General features: G+C 42.7%; 1 protein-coding gene and 1 pseudogene across 2 annotated transcripts in view; both read left to right on the top strand.

Annotated features, from left to right (window-relative positions):
• The window catches only part of FAM122B (family with sequence similarity 122B), a 206,817-nt gene that overhangs the window by 73,412 nt on the left and 121,019 nt on the right, over positions 1–12,386 (top strand). The window lies entirely within an intron of this gene.
• LOC117797371 lies at positions 3,358–4,402 on the top strand (annotated as a pseudogene).

Raw genomic sequence — 12,386 nt, 5'->3', positions numbered from 1 at the left:
TTCCCTGTTGAGTGCCCCTTACCCACAAGCCTTTCTAACTGACCAGATGGCATCCACTTGCCTGAGTCACGTGTTTTTGTTTGCTAAGGCCTCCCTAAGTTACCCTGTCCAAATTCTCTGATCATGAGGAATGTTAAGCCCTAAAGCTGTTAAAAGAAGAAAAGGTGACTTGTGAGAGGCCGAGAAGGAGGTATTTCTGGAGGGCAGGGTGTTCTTTAGGTACTTTTCAAGTAATGTACAAAGGCAAGTTCGTTATTTGGTGAAGCTGGTTCAGGGAATGGGGAGTGAAAGGTTATACTCCTACCCTCACAGTGCCCCTCAGAACCCAAGTCCACCCTACTGCTTTGTTGAGAGACAGAAGTCTCTGGAGAGACTTTGTGACAGGGAACATTTTTTTTTCTCCCTGGAGGCTTCCTGGCTCACACTTCTCCAGACCTCAAAGATACTCCCAGGCTCAACATGATGTCATTGGAGTGTTCTCAGATAGAGAATTTAAGACTTTCTCTGACTTCATGTGCTTTGTGTTTGCAGCTCAACTCAAACTTTACAAGACTTAGGTTCATTTACCTTTAGTCAAAAATTCCCTTTCTTGGCTCCATTTCTAAATACACATGGGCCTCTAAGTCTTCTTGGCCATCAGGTACCTGTTGATCAAAGGTGCCACATACTTAGATGGAACCAATGTGGCTGACATGTCCTTTGAAGTTCAAATAGGGTTGGAAATGAGTGCAGTATTGCTCACATGATGTCAACTCACATGTTTGAAACATAGTGTGTGATATTTGACAGACTCAAGCACATGGAAAGACAGTCATTCTCCTTATAGAACCAAAGACTCCACTCAAGAATAGGGGAGTGACTTCCCATCAGGGTCTGCTTCTTTGATGAAGAATGCTATTTCTGGGGCACCTGGGTAGCTCAGTCTGTTGAGCATCTGACTCTTGATTTTGGCTCAGGTCATGATCTCAGGGTCCTGGGATTGAACCCTGTGTGGGTTCCATGCTCAGTAGGGGGTCTGCTTGAGGATTCTTTCCCTCTCCCTCAGCCCTCTCCCCCAGCTCATGCTCTCTCTCTCAAATAAATAAATACATCTTTAAAAAAAAAGAATGCTATTTCCAACCCTTAGGCAAGGAGTGAGATATTTGAATAGTTTCAGAATTTTAGTAGGCAGGCCTACCCTCCACCCTTGCCTTTACTGTGGCAAGCAGTACCCACTGAAGCCCTAAGCTTTTTTCTTACACCTGCATGGCTGATAAAAGCAATTTGCCATTTGTACGCAATGTACTTCTTCCTGAAGTGTATTCCAGATGGTTCAGGGTTGGCCATTTTCATGGCCAAAACAGAGACGGCAAATCCCCTGTAAGTCAGTCCCCACTTCTCCTATCTTCACTCATAGCAGGCCTTAGAGCAGTCTTTTCCATTGTGTTGGGTTGAGACCACAGAATCCTCAATTCAGCACCCCCAGCAATCTAGACCAGTTGCCTGGAGTTGATATACAAAATAATAATATCAACTAACATTTTACTGAGGACTTACGGGTCACCCATTGGCTCAGTGTAGTACATGCATTATTTTTCTAATTCACACATTACTCTTTTTATGATACTATTATTTTATAGATAAGAAAACCAAGGCCAAGGGAAGTTATCTTTCCCAAGGTCAAAGTGGCAGAACCTGGGCTAAAATTCTGGCCTGACTTCAGAGACTGACCCCTCAGTCATTACATTATGCCAATTCATTCATTCACTCAATAAGTATTTAATCAGCACCAATGAGATGTTAGCATTGTTCTAGGCACTGGGGGTACAGCTGTCACAAGAGCTTTACCCAGTAGAATAGGACACTGTGTGGGCCTCCTGGAGGAAGAAGCCCTCTGTGGATCAATGACCCGACAGTGGGTGATATATCCATTTACTAGCAGAATGAGGGAGCTCCAAAATGTGAGAGCTCCAAATTTGAGCACAGGGAGTGCATGAAAAACACAAGCCACAAGGCAAAGGAGCAGTGGTGGAGTTTGAGCTCAGCTCTGGTCCCATCACGGCTCTGTGTATTTAATATAGGCGGTAGCTCATGCTTGAGGTGGAGAACAGGCCCATTCATCTCTATAACTCTCTAAAGGTCAACCACCCAGGGTGCCTCTAACCATAGGCCAACCTTAAGCTTCTCAAACACCCCATGTCTACTTCTCTCTTTTGCCATTAGCAGCTGGATGTGTGAAGCTCACAGCTCCCTGCAAGGAACCCTGGGGCAGGTCACAGATGGGGCTGAGCTCACCCTTCCTATAGATACGTTTCTCCCTTGTGAAGGGCAAGGAGATAGATCAAAGGACACCTGGGCCCATTTGCTTGATAGGGAGACCCGGGGGAGCTGGAAAGGAAGAGGGAGGAGGGGACTGGAGCAGTCTAGAGCCGTGCCATGATTTATTGGCTTGTTTTGCTCCTGCACTTCTGTTTACCCAGCTGGGTCTGCTGCTGCCTAGGGTACCGGCATGTACAGAGCCACTCTGGCCAGCCTTTGGGGTAGTGTCAAACCTGTAGACTTGGCCAGCTCCTGGCAAAATTGAGGCAATTGAGTTTGTGTTTTCTGTTTGCAAGTTCCTAGCCCCACTAGGCTTTTTCTCACTTCCATGGGGTCACCCCTTCACACACACCCCAGTCTCAGCCACAAAGCCCCTCAACCCTTCTTTTCCTTGGTAGAAAGTGGTGTCACTAGGTCTTCTAAGGCACACTTACACGAACAGGTAAACATCTGCCAACAACCTCAAGCCTATTTCTTCTAGCATTTTCAAATGCTGGGACCTCTTTAATTAATCCATTCAAGAGCAGATGGCCTCTGGAGAGGAAATGAAACAAATAACTTATGAAAGAGTAGCACATCCAAGAACATGAACCAAGTCCTTAGTCTAGGCCAGGCTTCTTTCAGCTAATTGATGAACAAAGTTAAAACAAATTCCAGCGTCTCAATAATGCTTGCTGCCTGGTTTAAACAGCAATAGAGAAGTCTTGACAGCCCCCAGAGTAGAATGATTTCAGAACTCTGTGTGTGCACATGTGTGTGTGTGCACGCACGCGCGCTCATGCGTGTGTGTGTGCAAGAGAGGGGTGACCAGGATTTCAGGATCCAAAGGGCCCTTCCAGGCACATGTGGTCAGTAGTCTGTCAGTGCGTAGAGTCAGCTCTATTTTTCTCACAAACCAACCCAATATGAAACCAAACAGAAGGAACTGGTAGGAAAGGGCCTCTGGGCCTTGTGTAGGCACTAGGAGTGGTACTTCCGAGTAGGGGCTTCACAGTCAGACAAGCCTGACTGGGAGTTTCAAATTCAAGCTCTTCTACTTATTAACTGGCCTTAGGCAAGTCATTTAGCTTTTCTACATCTCAGTAGAAGACTCTGTTATGTGGGAGTAACACTCACCTCACTGCATCGTTGTGAAGATTAAACACAACAGAGTATGCCAACCACTTAGCAGCTGGTGTGCATGCTAATAATACCTGGGGGCTGTGGGGGTCCAAGATGAGGATTCTGGAGAGCAGAGGATGGGGCACTGGAGAGCTTCAGCATTTTGGGTGTTCATGCCTAATGTTTCCACAGTTCAAAGGAAAGTTTGGAAGGTGGAAGCAACCCAAGTCTCGATCAACGGATGAATGTAAGGAAAAGGTGGTACGTCCATACAGTGGAGTATTATTCAGCCTTAAAAAAAAGGGAAGAAATTCTGACACCTGCTACACTTGATAGATGAAACTTGAAGACATTAGGCTAAATGAAATCAGCCTGTCACAGAAAAATACCATAGGATTCCACTTGTGTGGAGGGACCTAGAGTAGTCACATTCCTAGCGACAGAAAGTAGAATGGTGGTTGCCAAGGGCTTGAGGTAGGGGCAAAAGGAGAGTTGTTTAATATGTACAGTTTCGGTCTGGGAAGACGAAAAGAGGTCTGGAGAAAGATGGCGCACAACAGTGTGAAAGCGCTTAATGCCGCTGAACTGGACACTTAAAAATGGTTAACTTGCCAATTTTATGGCCTTTCTGGTGGTGACGAGTGCCCCACAAGAATATGCCCCTCACAAAGGACCTCCGTCACCCATCTCTGGAAGAGGAGAAGAGGAAGCACAAGAAGAAGCAGCTGGTGCAGAGCCCCAGCTCCCACTTCACGGATGTGAAGTGCCCGGGATACCACAGAATCACTACTGTCTTTAGCCACGCACAAACCGTAGTTTTGCGCGTTGGCTGCTCCACTGTCCTCTGCAGCCTACAGGAGGAAAAGCAAGGCTTTCAGAAGGATGCTCCTTCAGAAAGAAGCAGCACTAAAAGCACCCAAAATGAAGTTGAGTGGAAAACTATCCCAATAAACACATTTTGGATTTTAAAAAAATGTCAGGGCGCCTGGGTGGCTCAGTTGGTTAAGCATCCGACTCTTGATTTCAGCTCACGTCACAATCTCGGAGTCCTGAGATCGAGCCCCGCATTGAGCCCCCCATTGGACTCCATTCTCTGCAGGGAGTCTGCTTGTCCCTCTCCTCTCCCTTACTCTCAGCTCTCTGTCTTCCTCCTTCTCTCTCTCTATCTCCCTCTCTCTCAAATAAATAAATAAATAAATAAAATCTTTTTTTAAAAATACCAATTTTATGTTCTGTGTGTGTTGCTGCAATTAAAAAGCAAAAGGTGGAGAGTTATTGGGATTCAGGGCATACGTGTGAGGAATGAGAGAAAAAAAGAAAATCTCTGGCAAAGGGCTGAACACCCCAGGGAAAGCTTGCTGGGATTCTACTATATTCTACCCTATTATGAGAGGGCAACCAATTTCCATAAAGGGGCAGAGAGAGACAGACAGACAGAAACAGAGAAGCAAGAAAGGAGGGAGGCCTCAGGCTGTCAGTGTCAAACAAAAGCTACAAAGGAACAGAGCTTTCTGAGCTCTGAAAATGCAGAAAGGTAAAAATGGAAGATTCACAAATACGATGGGCTCAGGTCCCCACCACTTCCCAGGCAGAGTGGCTGGGACCAGCTTCTCCTCTCTCCCCAGTCTCACTCCCTCTAGGCTCCACAGGGCCCATGGAGGCTGCCTTCTCCTTTGGTTCAGCTGCCCGATTTCCCTGAAGAGATGGTAGCAGAGGGGGGCTGCCAGCCGTCCCATCCCTAGGCACCTACTTCCTCACAAGGCCACACTGCCCCTGCACACGTGGCCCCTGGCCGTGTGGACACACCTGAGTCCAGGAACGACCCACGCTGCAGGGAATCCAGCCCAGGCACGGAGGTAATTAGGCACGTCTTCTCTGCTCCTGAAGTAATGTTTGTCTTTCAAATTCTGCCAACCAAAATGGCTCGGGCTGTGATTTACCATCACAACGTTATGTCATACTTCCTTACTGCTTTTATGACCAAGAAAGACTCCAGGCACAGTAGCCATATTATGTCCTAGCAAACTCCTGCCTAAATTAAGTCACTATTTCTGGTCCCTGTCGCTGGTCAAAAATGACATCCAAGGGTAATTGCTCTTTTAGGGGCACATTTTAAGGCAAATGCAAAAAATAATGAATGTACCTATTTTCTGACTGAAATTCACATCCGTCTTTTTACCCTCTCCTGGCAAACATGTTTTATGTTTATTTAAACGGTCCTTAATAAAAGTGTACAGCTGCAAAGCATCTTACTACTCAATGCTTTCTGGTTAAGAAAATTGCCCATAATCACAGTTGACTTTCCTATTCATAACAGAATATTATTTTTCATCAGAGCATGGCTGTGGCCCAATGTGCGAATGTTATAAACGCAGTGGGAGGCTTATCTGAGGTCGCAAGCACTTCATTCGTTCATTCCTTCGGTCAATCAACAAACTTGTTTTGTGGACTTATTAGGTGGGGTTTTAGACCTTTTGGAGCAGAGGGAAAAGCATGTGCAGAGGCGTGAGAGAGCGTGGCAGGTCACTGATATGACAAGAGGAGCCATTGTTAGCCACAGCTGATGTGTCGTGATTGGCCCGTAAAGTGTTAACGTAATAATTTGTTACTGATAGGAGGGAACATACCAACATTGCCGAATGATTTACTGTAGTTATAAGTTGGAATGGATTCAAGGTTATCCTTCTAATAACAGCATCACTCGTGCCTGCTTGCATTTCAGTATGTTTTAATGAGAATTAGAGAAAAGGGCCCAATTAAGAGCTGGCATGCCAAGAATTATGTAGTCCCCAAGTACACCCGTGGGAGTATGTCGCACATGTGAACATCATCTGTCAGTTGTATCGCAGTTGAGAATTGGAGCAGCCCACAAGATGTGTGTTATCTGGGAGAGTGGAGAGAGATGAACTTGGGGAGATGGGATGGGTAGGTGCAGCTTTTCAGAGCTGTAGTATACACATTTTCATTTGGATTGCCCCCAAATTTTACATAGCGAATTGTCATTGATATCACAGAGCTACTGCTCATCTGTGAGTTTCCAGTATTTTCCCCGATACAGAGATAGGATCTTAAAGTACTGACTATCAACCCATTCTCACAAATTTAGCTTGTCTTGGAGAACCCATAATTATACTTCTTGCAATCAACTACTTGTAGTGCCGGCTGCGTTGCATGTTGAGCTCCTTAGAAATGAGAATTGATCCAAGAGGCAGTTTCCAGGGTAGGTTTCATGGAGTGATTGTATTGGGGACCTCATATGTCTTGGAAAACAGATGGAAATTGTCAGTAATGAGTCAAACTAGAAAAAGGAACTTACTAATAATGAACTTGATACGCTCTCTTTCTTAGGCACATGGAGGGCTGTTGGGGTACAGAGGAAGGATGCCTATGTTTTCTTACCTTTCCAATATAAAATGGATTTCTGGACTTGACCAGAAAATATTAAGAATGACACCTCATGTGATGTGCCAATAGAATAACTGATTGGCTTGGTGTTCTGATTGGAAGGGTACTCAAAGTGTTTCCCTGCCCCTGAAAACCCCCTCCCACTGGTGCTTGATTTTCTAATATTAGAAATTGTGGTGGAATCATTCATTCTAAAATTATGCTTTAGGGGTGCCTGGGTGGCTCAGGTGGTTAAGCGTCTGCCTTTGGCTCAGGACATGATCCCAGGGTCCCAGGATTGAGCCCCACATCAGGTTCTCCACTCAGTGAGGAGTCTGCTTCTCCCTCTGACCCTCCCCGTTCTCGTGCTCTCTCTCTCTCTCTGACACACACACTCTCTCTCAAATAAATAAATAAATACAATCTTTTAAAAAATTATGCTTTGTTCTTTGAACTATTTTTCTATTTTCTATTTTGATGCTTTGGGAAAGGAGGGTAGTTCTTTTAAAAATAAGAAGCACATTCAGGAATGAACTGGAAGCCTGCTAGGATTGTTGTTAAGAAAACCAGTTGTGTGTAGATGCGACCTCAGTAATTAATCAGTGTGCATCTAGCCGCCAAATATCTGATGGGAGGGAGGAGGCCCTCTCCTTCAAGAGGGGGAAAATGACTCCCTTCTGATTGAAAAAGCACCATCCCAGACCTTCTTGCCGCTGACATGCAGATGCACATCTGGCTGTAATCTCTCACTCCCTGCTAGCTTTTGCCAAGCTGTGCGGAACAGAAATCCAGTTTCTCCCCCATGTAAAGAGACAGAGAGAAATTGAATAGTTAGATAGTTAAAATTCTGAGCACTGGCTAGGAGAAGGAACATGCCCAAAGCAATAAAAAGACTCTCACTTAAAAGCCGTGGCTGCAGAAAGATTCGAGCCGTTTAAACAACTGGCAGAGTTGATTGGGGTGAAGGGAGTAGGAGTCTCCGAGCTCTGGACAAGACCTGATACTCTGCAGACAAACCAAGAAGTGTTTAAATTGTGTTAAGTCTACTTCAGATGATGAGCAGGATAGAATCAATGCTTAATAAAATTTGAGAGGTTTTATTTGCACAGAGGTGTCCATGTTTCTATAAACCTGGCTCTACATTTTATTCCATGTGGAGTTGTTTTAAATGCAGTTTTATTTATAAAGAATGAAAGCATCACTGAAGGGGAAAATGTTCTGTTCTCTCTGAACTGTCCAACCTAACGGGAGCTTATCTTTCAGTCAAAAGGGTGGCAACTTAGCCAAATTACAAGACTAGCACATGGGAGGAAGATAACTCCCTTTGAAGTTTTGTCCCACAGTTCATAAGTGACAGCAAATCCCACAGTGCCTCAAGCTTCTTTAAAAATGAAAGTGTTCCTGGGAAGGTTAACATATAAAGTTACTAGTACCGTAATACAATGGTTCTCTAAACTGAGTATTTATTGGAAGCATCTCACACCACATCTTTCACTTATTCTGAGAGCTTTCAAAATACAGGAAAGTTCAGAGAAGAATATAGCAAGCACTTGTGTTCTTCCCATGCAGAGTGGAAATACACCACCATATTTATTTTGTCTTCCATTTTTTAAAGATTTATTTATTTATTTATTTATTTATTTATTTATTTGAGAGAGAGAGACAGACAGAGAAAATCTTCAGGCAGACTCCCCACTGAGCAAGGAGCCCAATGGCGGGCTCGATCCCATCGACCCTGAGATCACACCCTGAGCCAAAACCAAGAGTTGGACACTTAACCGACTGAGCCACCCGGATACCCCTGACTTCCATTTTTTTTTAAGATTAAAAAGAGTAAAATACTTAAGGAAAAGTTGAAGTTCCCTTTATTTCCCACTTCCTGTCAACCCATTCTCAGCATTATTTCCTGGGATCAGTCCATGATCTAGGTTGTCTCACTGCTGAGCAGCAAACCTAATAGTACAACCATTGACACAATTTACTCATTACCCAGTTGATGGATATTTAGGTTGTTCCCAGTTTTTTTTTTTTTTTTACTAATAGTCTTACCAGTGGTCTATGTGTTCCCATGACACCCTACCACCGGCAACTTTTAAGTTTCAATTTTTGCCCATCTGACAAGTATTTCCCTGAATACTAGTGATGTTGAACATCTTTTCATATATTTGTAGATCATTCCAGTTCCTTCTGTTCGTTGCCTGTTGGTATTCTTTGCCCATTTTTCTTTTGGGTTGGTTGCCTTTTCAAAATGTATTTATTATATATCTTTTGGATGCTGTTTCTTTTTCAATTTTGTGTGTGGCAAATGTCTTCTCCCACTGTATGACTTGTCTCTCACTTTATAGTGTCATTTTTTTTCTATAGACATTTTAATATTTAATGCAGTCACATTCATCAGTCTTTTCTATTAAAATTTGTGAGTTTGTGTGCATGTGTGATTAATAAATTCTTCCTTACTCCAAGATCATAAAGGTATTCTACGTTTGCATCAAAGTGTTATAAAATTTTGCTTTTAACATTTAGAGCTTTGGGGTACCTGGCTTCTTCCAACTGAGAAGAACGTATGACTCCTGATCTCGGGGTCATGAGTTCGAGCTGCACATTGGTGTAGAGATTACTTAAATGAATAAACTTAAAAAAAATAACATTTAGATCTTTAATTCATTTTGAATTAATTCTTAGGTAGGATTTGAAGATATTATCTAATTTTATCTTTTCTCACATGGATAATTTTAATAGTATTTATTGAATAGTCTATATCATATCTTCCATGATTTATATATTTTTTAAATATTTTATTTATTTGAGAGAGAGAGAGCACACAGAAGCAGGGGGAGGGTGCAGAGGGAGAATGAGAAACAGACTCCCTACTGAGCAGGGAGCTTGATGATGGGCTCGATCCCAGGACCCTGAGATCATGACCTGAGCTGAAGGCAGACACTTACCCAACTGAGCCACCCGGGTGCCCCTCTTCCGTGATTTATTTATTTATTTATTTTTAAAGATTGTATTTATTTGACAGAGAGGGAGAGCACAAGGAGGGGGAGTGGCAGGCAGAGGGAGAAGCAGGCTCCCTGCTGAGCAAGGAGCACGATGTGAGGCTCAATCCCAGGACCCTGCGATCATGACCTGAGCTGAACGCAGACGCTTAACTGACTGAGCCACCCAGGGGCCCCTCTTCCATGATGTCTAATCAATGAATGTCATATACCTACTTCCCACAGATTTATAGGAGTTATTTTTAGGCTCTTTTTTCTGTTCCACTGATCTATTTATCCATTTGCCAATATCACACTGTCTTAATTGCTATATTGTGATAATTCTTGATAATCTGCTTTCCATGGCTCTTCTTCAAAATTGTTTCATCTATTCTTGGTGCCTTACTCTTCAGCATAAACTTTAGGATCATCTTGTTAAGATCCATTAAAAATCCTGTTGCAATTTTGATTGAACCTGACTTAAATTTACAGATCAATTTGAAGAGAATTGACATCTTGATGTTGAGTCTTCTCCTACATGATCACTGGATATCTCTGCATTTTGAGGTTCCCTTTTTTGAAAGTTTTTATTTCAGTGTAGTTATGGATTCACGGGAAGATGGAAATGTAGTACAGAGACATCCCTGTACTGTTCACCCATTTTCTCACAGTGGTTACCTTTGGGTTTTTTTTTTTTACACAGCTTTATTGAGCAACAATTGATATACCGAAAGCTGGACATATTTAATGTTTACACTTTGATGAGTTTGAAGATATGCATATACTTGTGACTATCACCACAATCAGGTGATAAGCACATCTATCACCTCTCAAAGTTTCCTTCTGCCCCTTTTTGTGTTTGTTGTTTTATGGTAAGAAACTTCACATGAGATCTACCCCTTAACAAATTTTTAGGTGTAAAATGCTGAATTGTTGACTATAGGCACAATGTTGTACTGCAGATTTCTAGAACTTATTTGTCTGGCCTAACTGAAACTTTATATCAGCAATTACATCTTATATAAATAGAGTACAGTGTTAAAACCAGGAATTTGACAGTGACGCAATGTTTGTGTATAGTTCTAAGCCATTTTATCATGTGTAGATTTGTATAGCCACCATTGCAATCAAGTAACAGAGCTAGTCTATCACCACAAAGATATCCCTCATGCTACCCCTTTATAGTTACACCCCCCCGTCTCTAACCCGCAGAAACCACTAATCTGTTCATCTCTACAATTTTGTCATTTTAAGAATGTTATAGAAATGGAATTATACAGGGGCACCTGGGTAGCCCAGTCGGTGAAGCATCTGCCTTTGGCTCAGGTCATGACCCCAGGGTCCTAGGATAGAGCCCCATGTCAGGCTCCCCGCTGAGTGGGGAGCCTGCTTGTCCCTCTCCCGCTGCCAGACCCCCCGCTTGTGCTCTCTCTCTCTGTCAAATAAATAAAATCTTAAAAAAAATAAATGGAATCATACAGTATGTGACCTTTTGAGAGTGTCTTCTTTTTATTCATGATAATTCCCTGGATGTGCATCCAAGTTGTTATGTATATCGATAGTTTTCTCCTTTTTATGGCTGAACATGAGTCCATGGTATGAACGTAGCACAGTTTTTTGAACCATTCACCTGTTGAATGACATTTTGGACATCTCCATTTTTGGTGTTTTCTGTTTGTTCTATCTTTTGTTTCTCTGTTTTTATCTTTTTAAATCTTCCTGTGGGATTCTTGAGCTTTTTTTAGAATTTCATTTTGATTTACCTACAGGTTTCCAAGAGTATCTCTTTGTATAGGTATATATATAACTCCTCACAGCTAACTGGTGTCATCATTTTACGCAGGAGAGTAAAGTGTGAAAACTTTGCTTTCCTCTATGTCCCTTTACTTCCTCCCCAGTTTATTATATAATTGTCTTAAATATTTCCTCTACAGGTGCACCTGGGTGGCTCAGTTGGTTAAGAGTCTGACTTCAGCTCAGGTCATGATCTCAGGGTCCTGGGATTGAGCCCCACATCGGGCTGTGTGCTCAGCAGGGAGTCTGCTCCTCCCTCTCCCTCTGACCGTCCCTGTGCTCATTCTCTCTCTCATATAAATAAATCTTTAAAAAATATTTCCTCTACATACATTGATAAACATATTAGACAATGTTTTATTTGTTGATTCAACCAGCAAACATAATTTAGAAAACTCAAGGGAAGAAGGAAAGCCTATTGTATTTACCCTTATTTTTTGCTCTTTGTTCCTCCTTACTTCCTGATGTTCGAAGATCCCCCCTTTTTTAATCCTTTCTTTCTTCTTGGAGAACTTCCTTTAGCCATTTTTAAGTGTTGGTGTACTAGTGACAAATTATTTTAATTTTCCTTCATCTGAGAATGTCTTGATTTCCCCTTCATTGCTGAAGGATACTGTTGCTGGACGGAGAAGTCTGTGCTGACGGTTCTTTTTTTTGTGTGTGTGAATTTCTTTATTTTTTTATTTTATTTTGTTTTATTTTTTTGATGTAAAGTTCGATGATTCCTTACTTGCGTATAACACCCAGTGCACCATGCAACACGTGCCCTCCTTACTACCCATCACCAGCCTATTCCATTCCCCCATCCCCCTCCCCTCTGAAGCCCTCAGT

This window comes from Ailuropoda melanoleuca, chromosome X, assembly GCF_002007445.2.
Source record: "Ailuropoda melanoleuca isolate Jingjing chromosome X, ASM200744v2, whole genome shotgun sequence".
Taxonomy (NCBI): Eukaryota; Metazoa; Chordata; class Mammalia; order Carnivora; family Ursidae; genus Ailuropoda; species Ailuropoda melanoleuca.
Note: the sequence above shows the minus strand (reverse complement) of the source record. Positions and strands in the feature narration are given on the sequence as shown.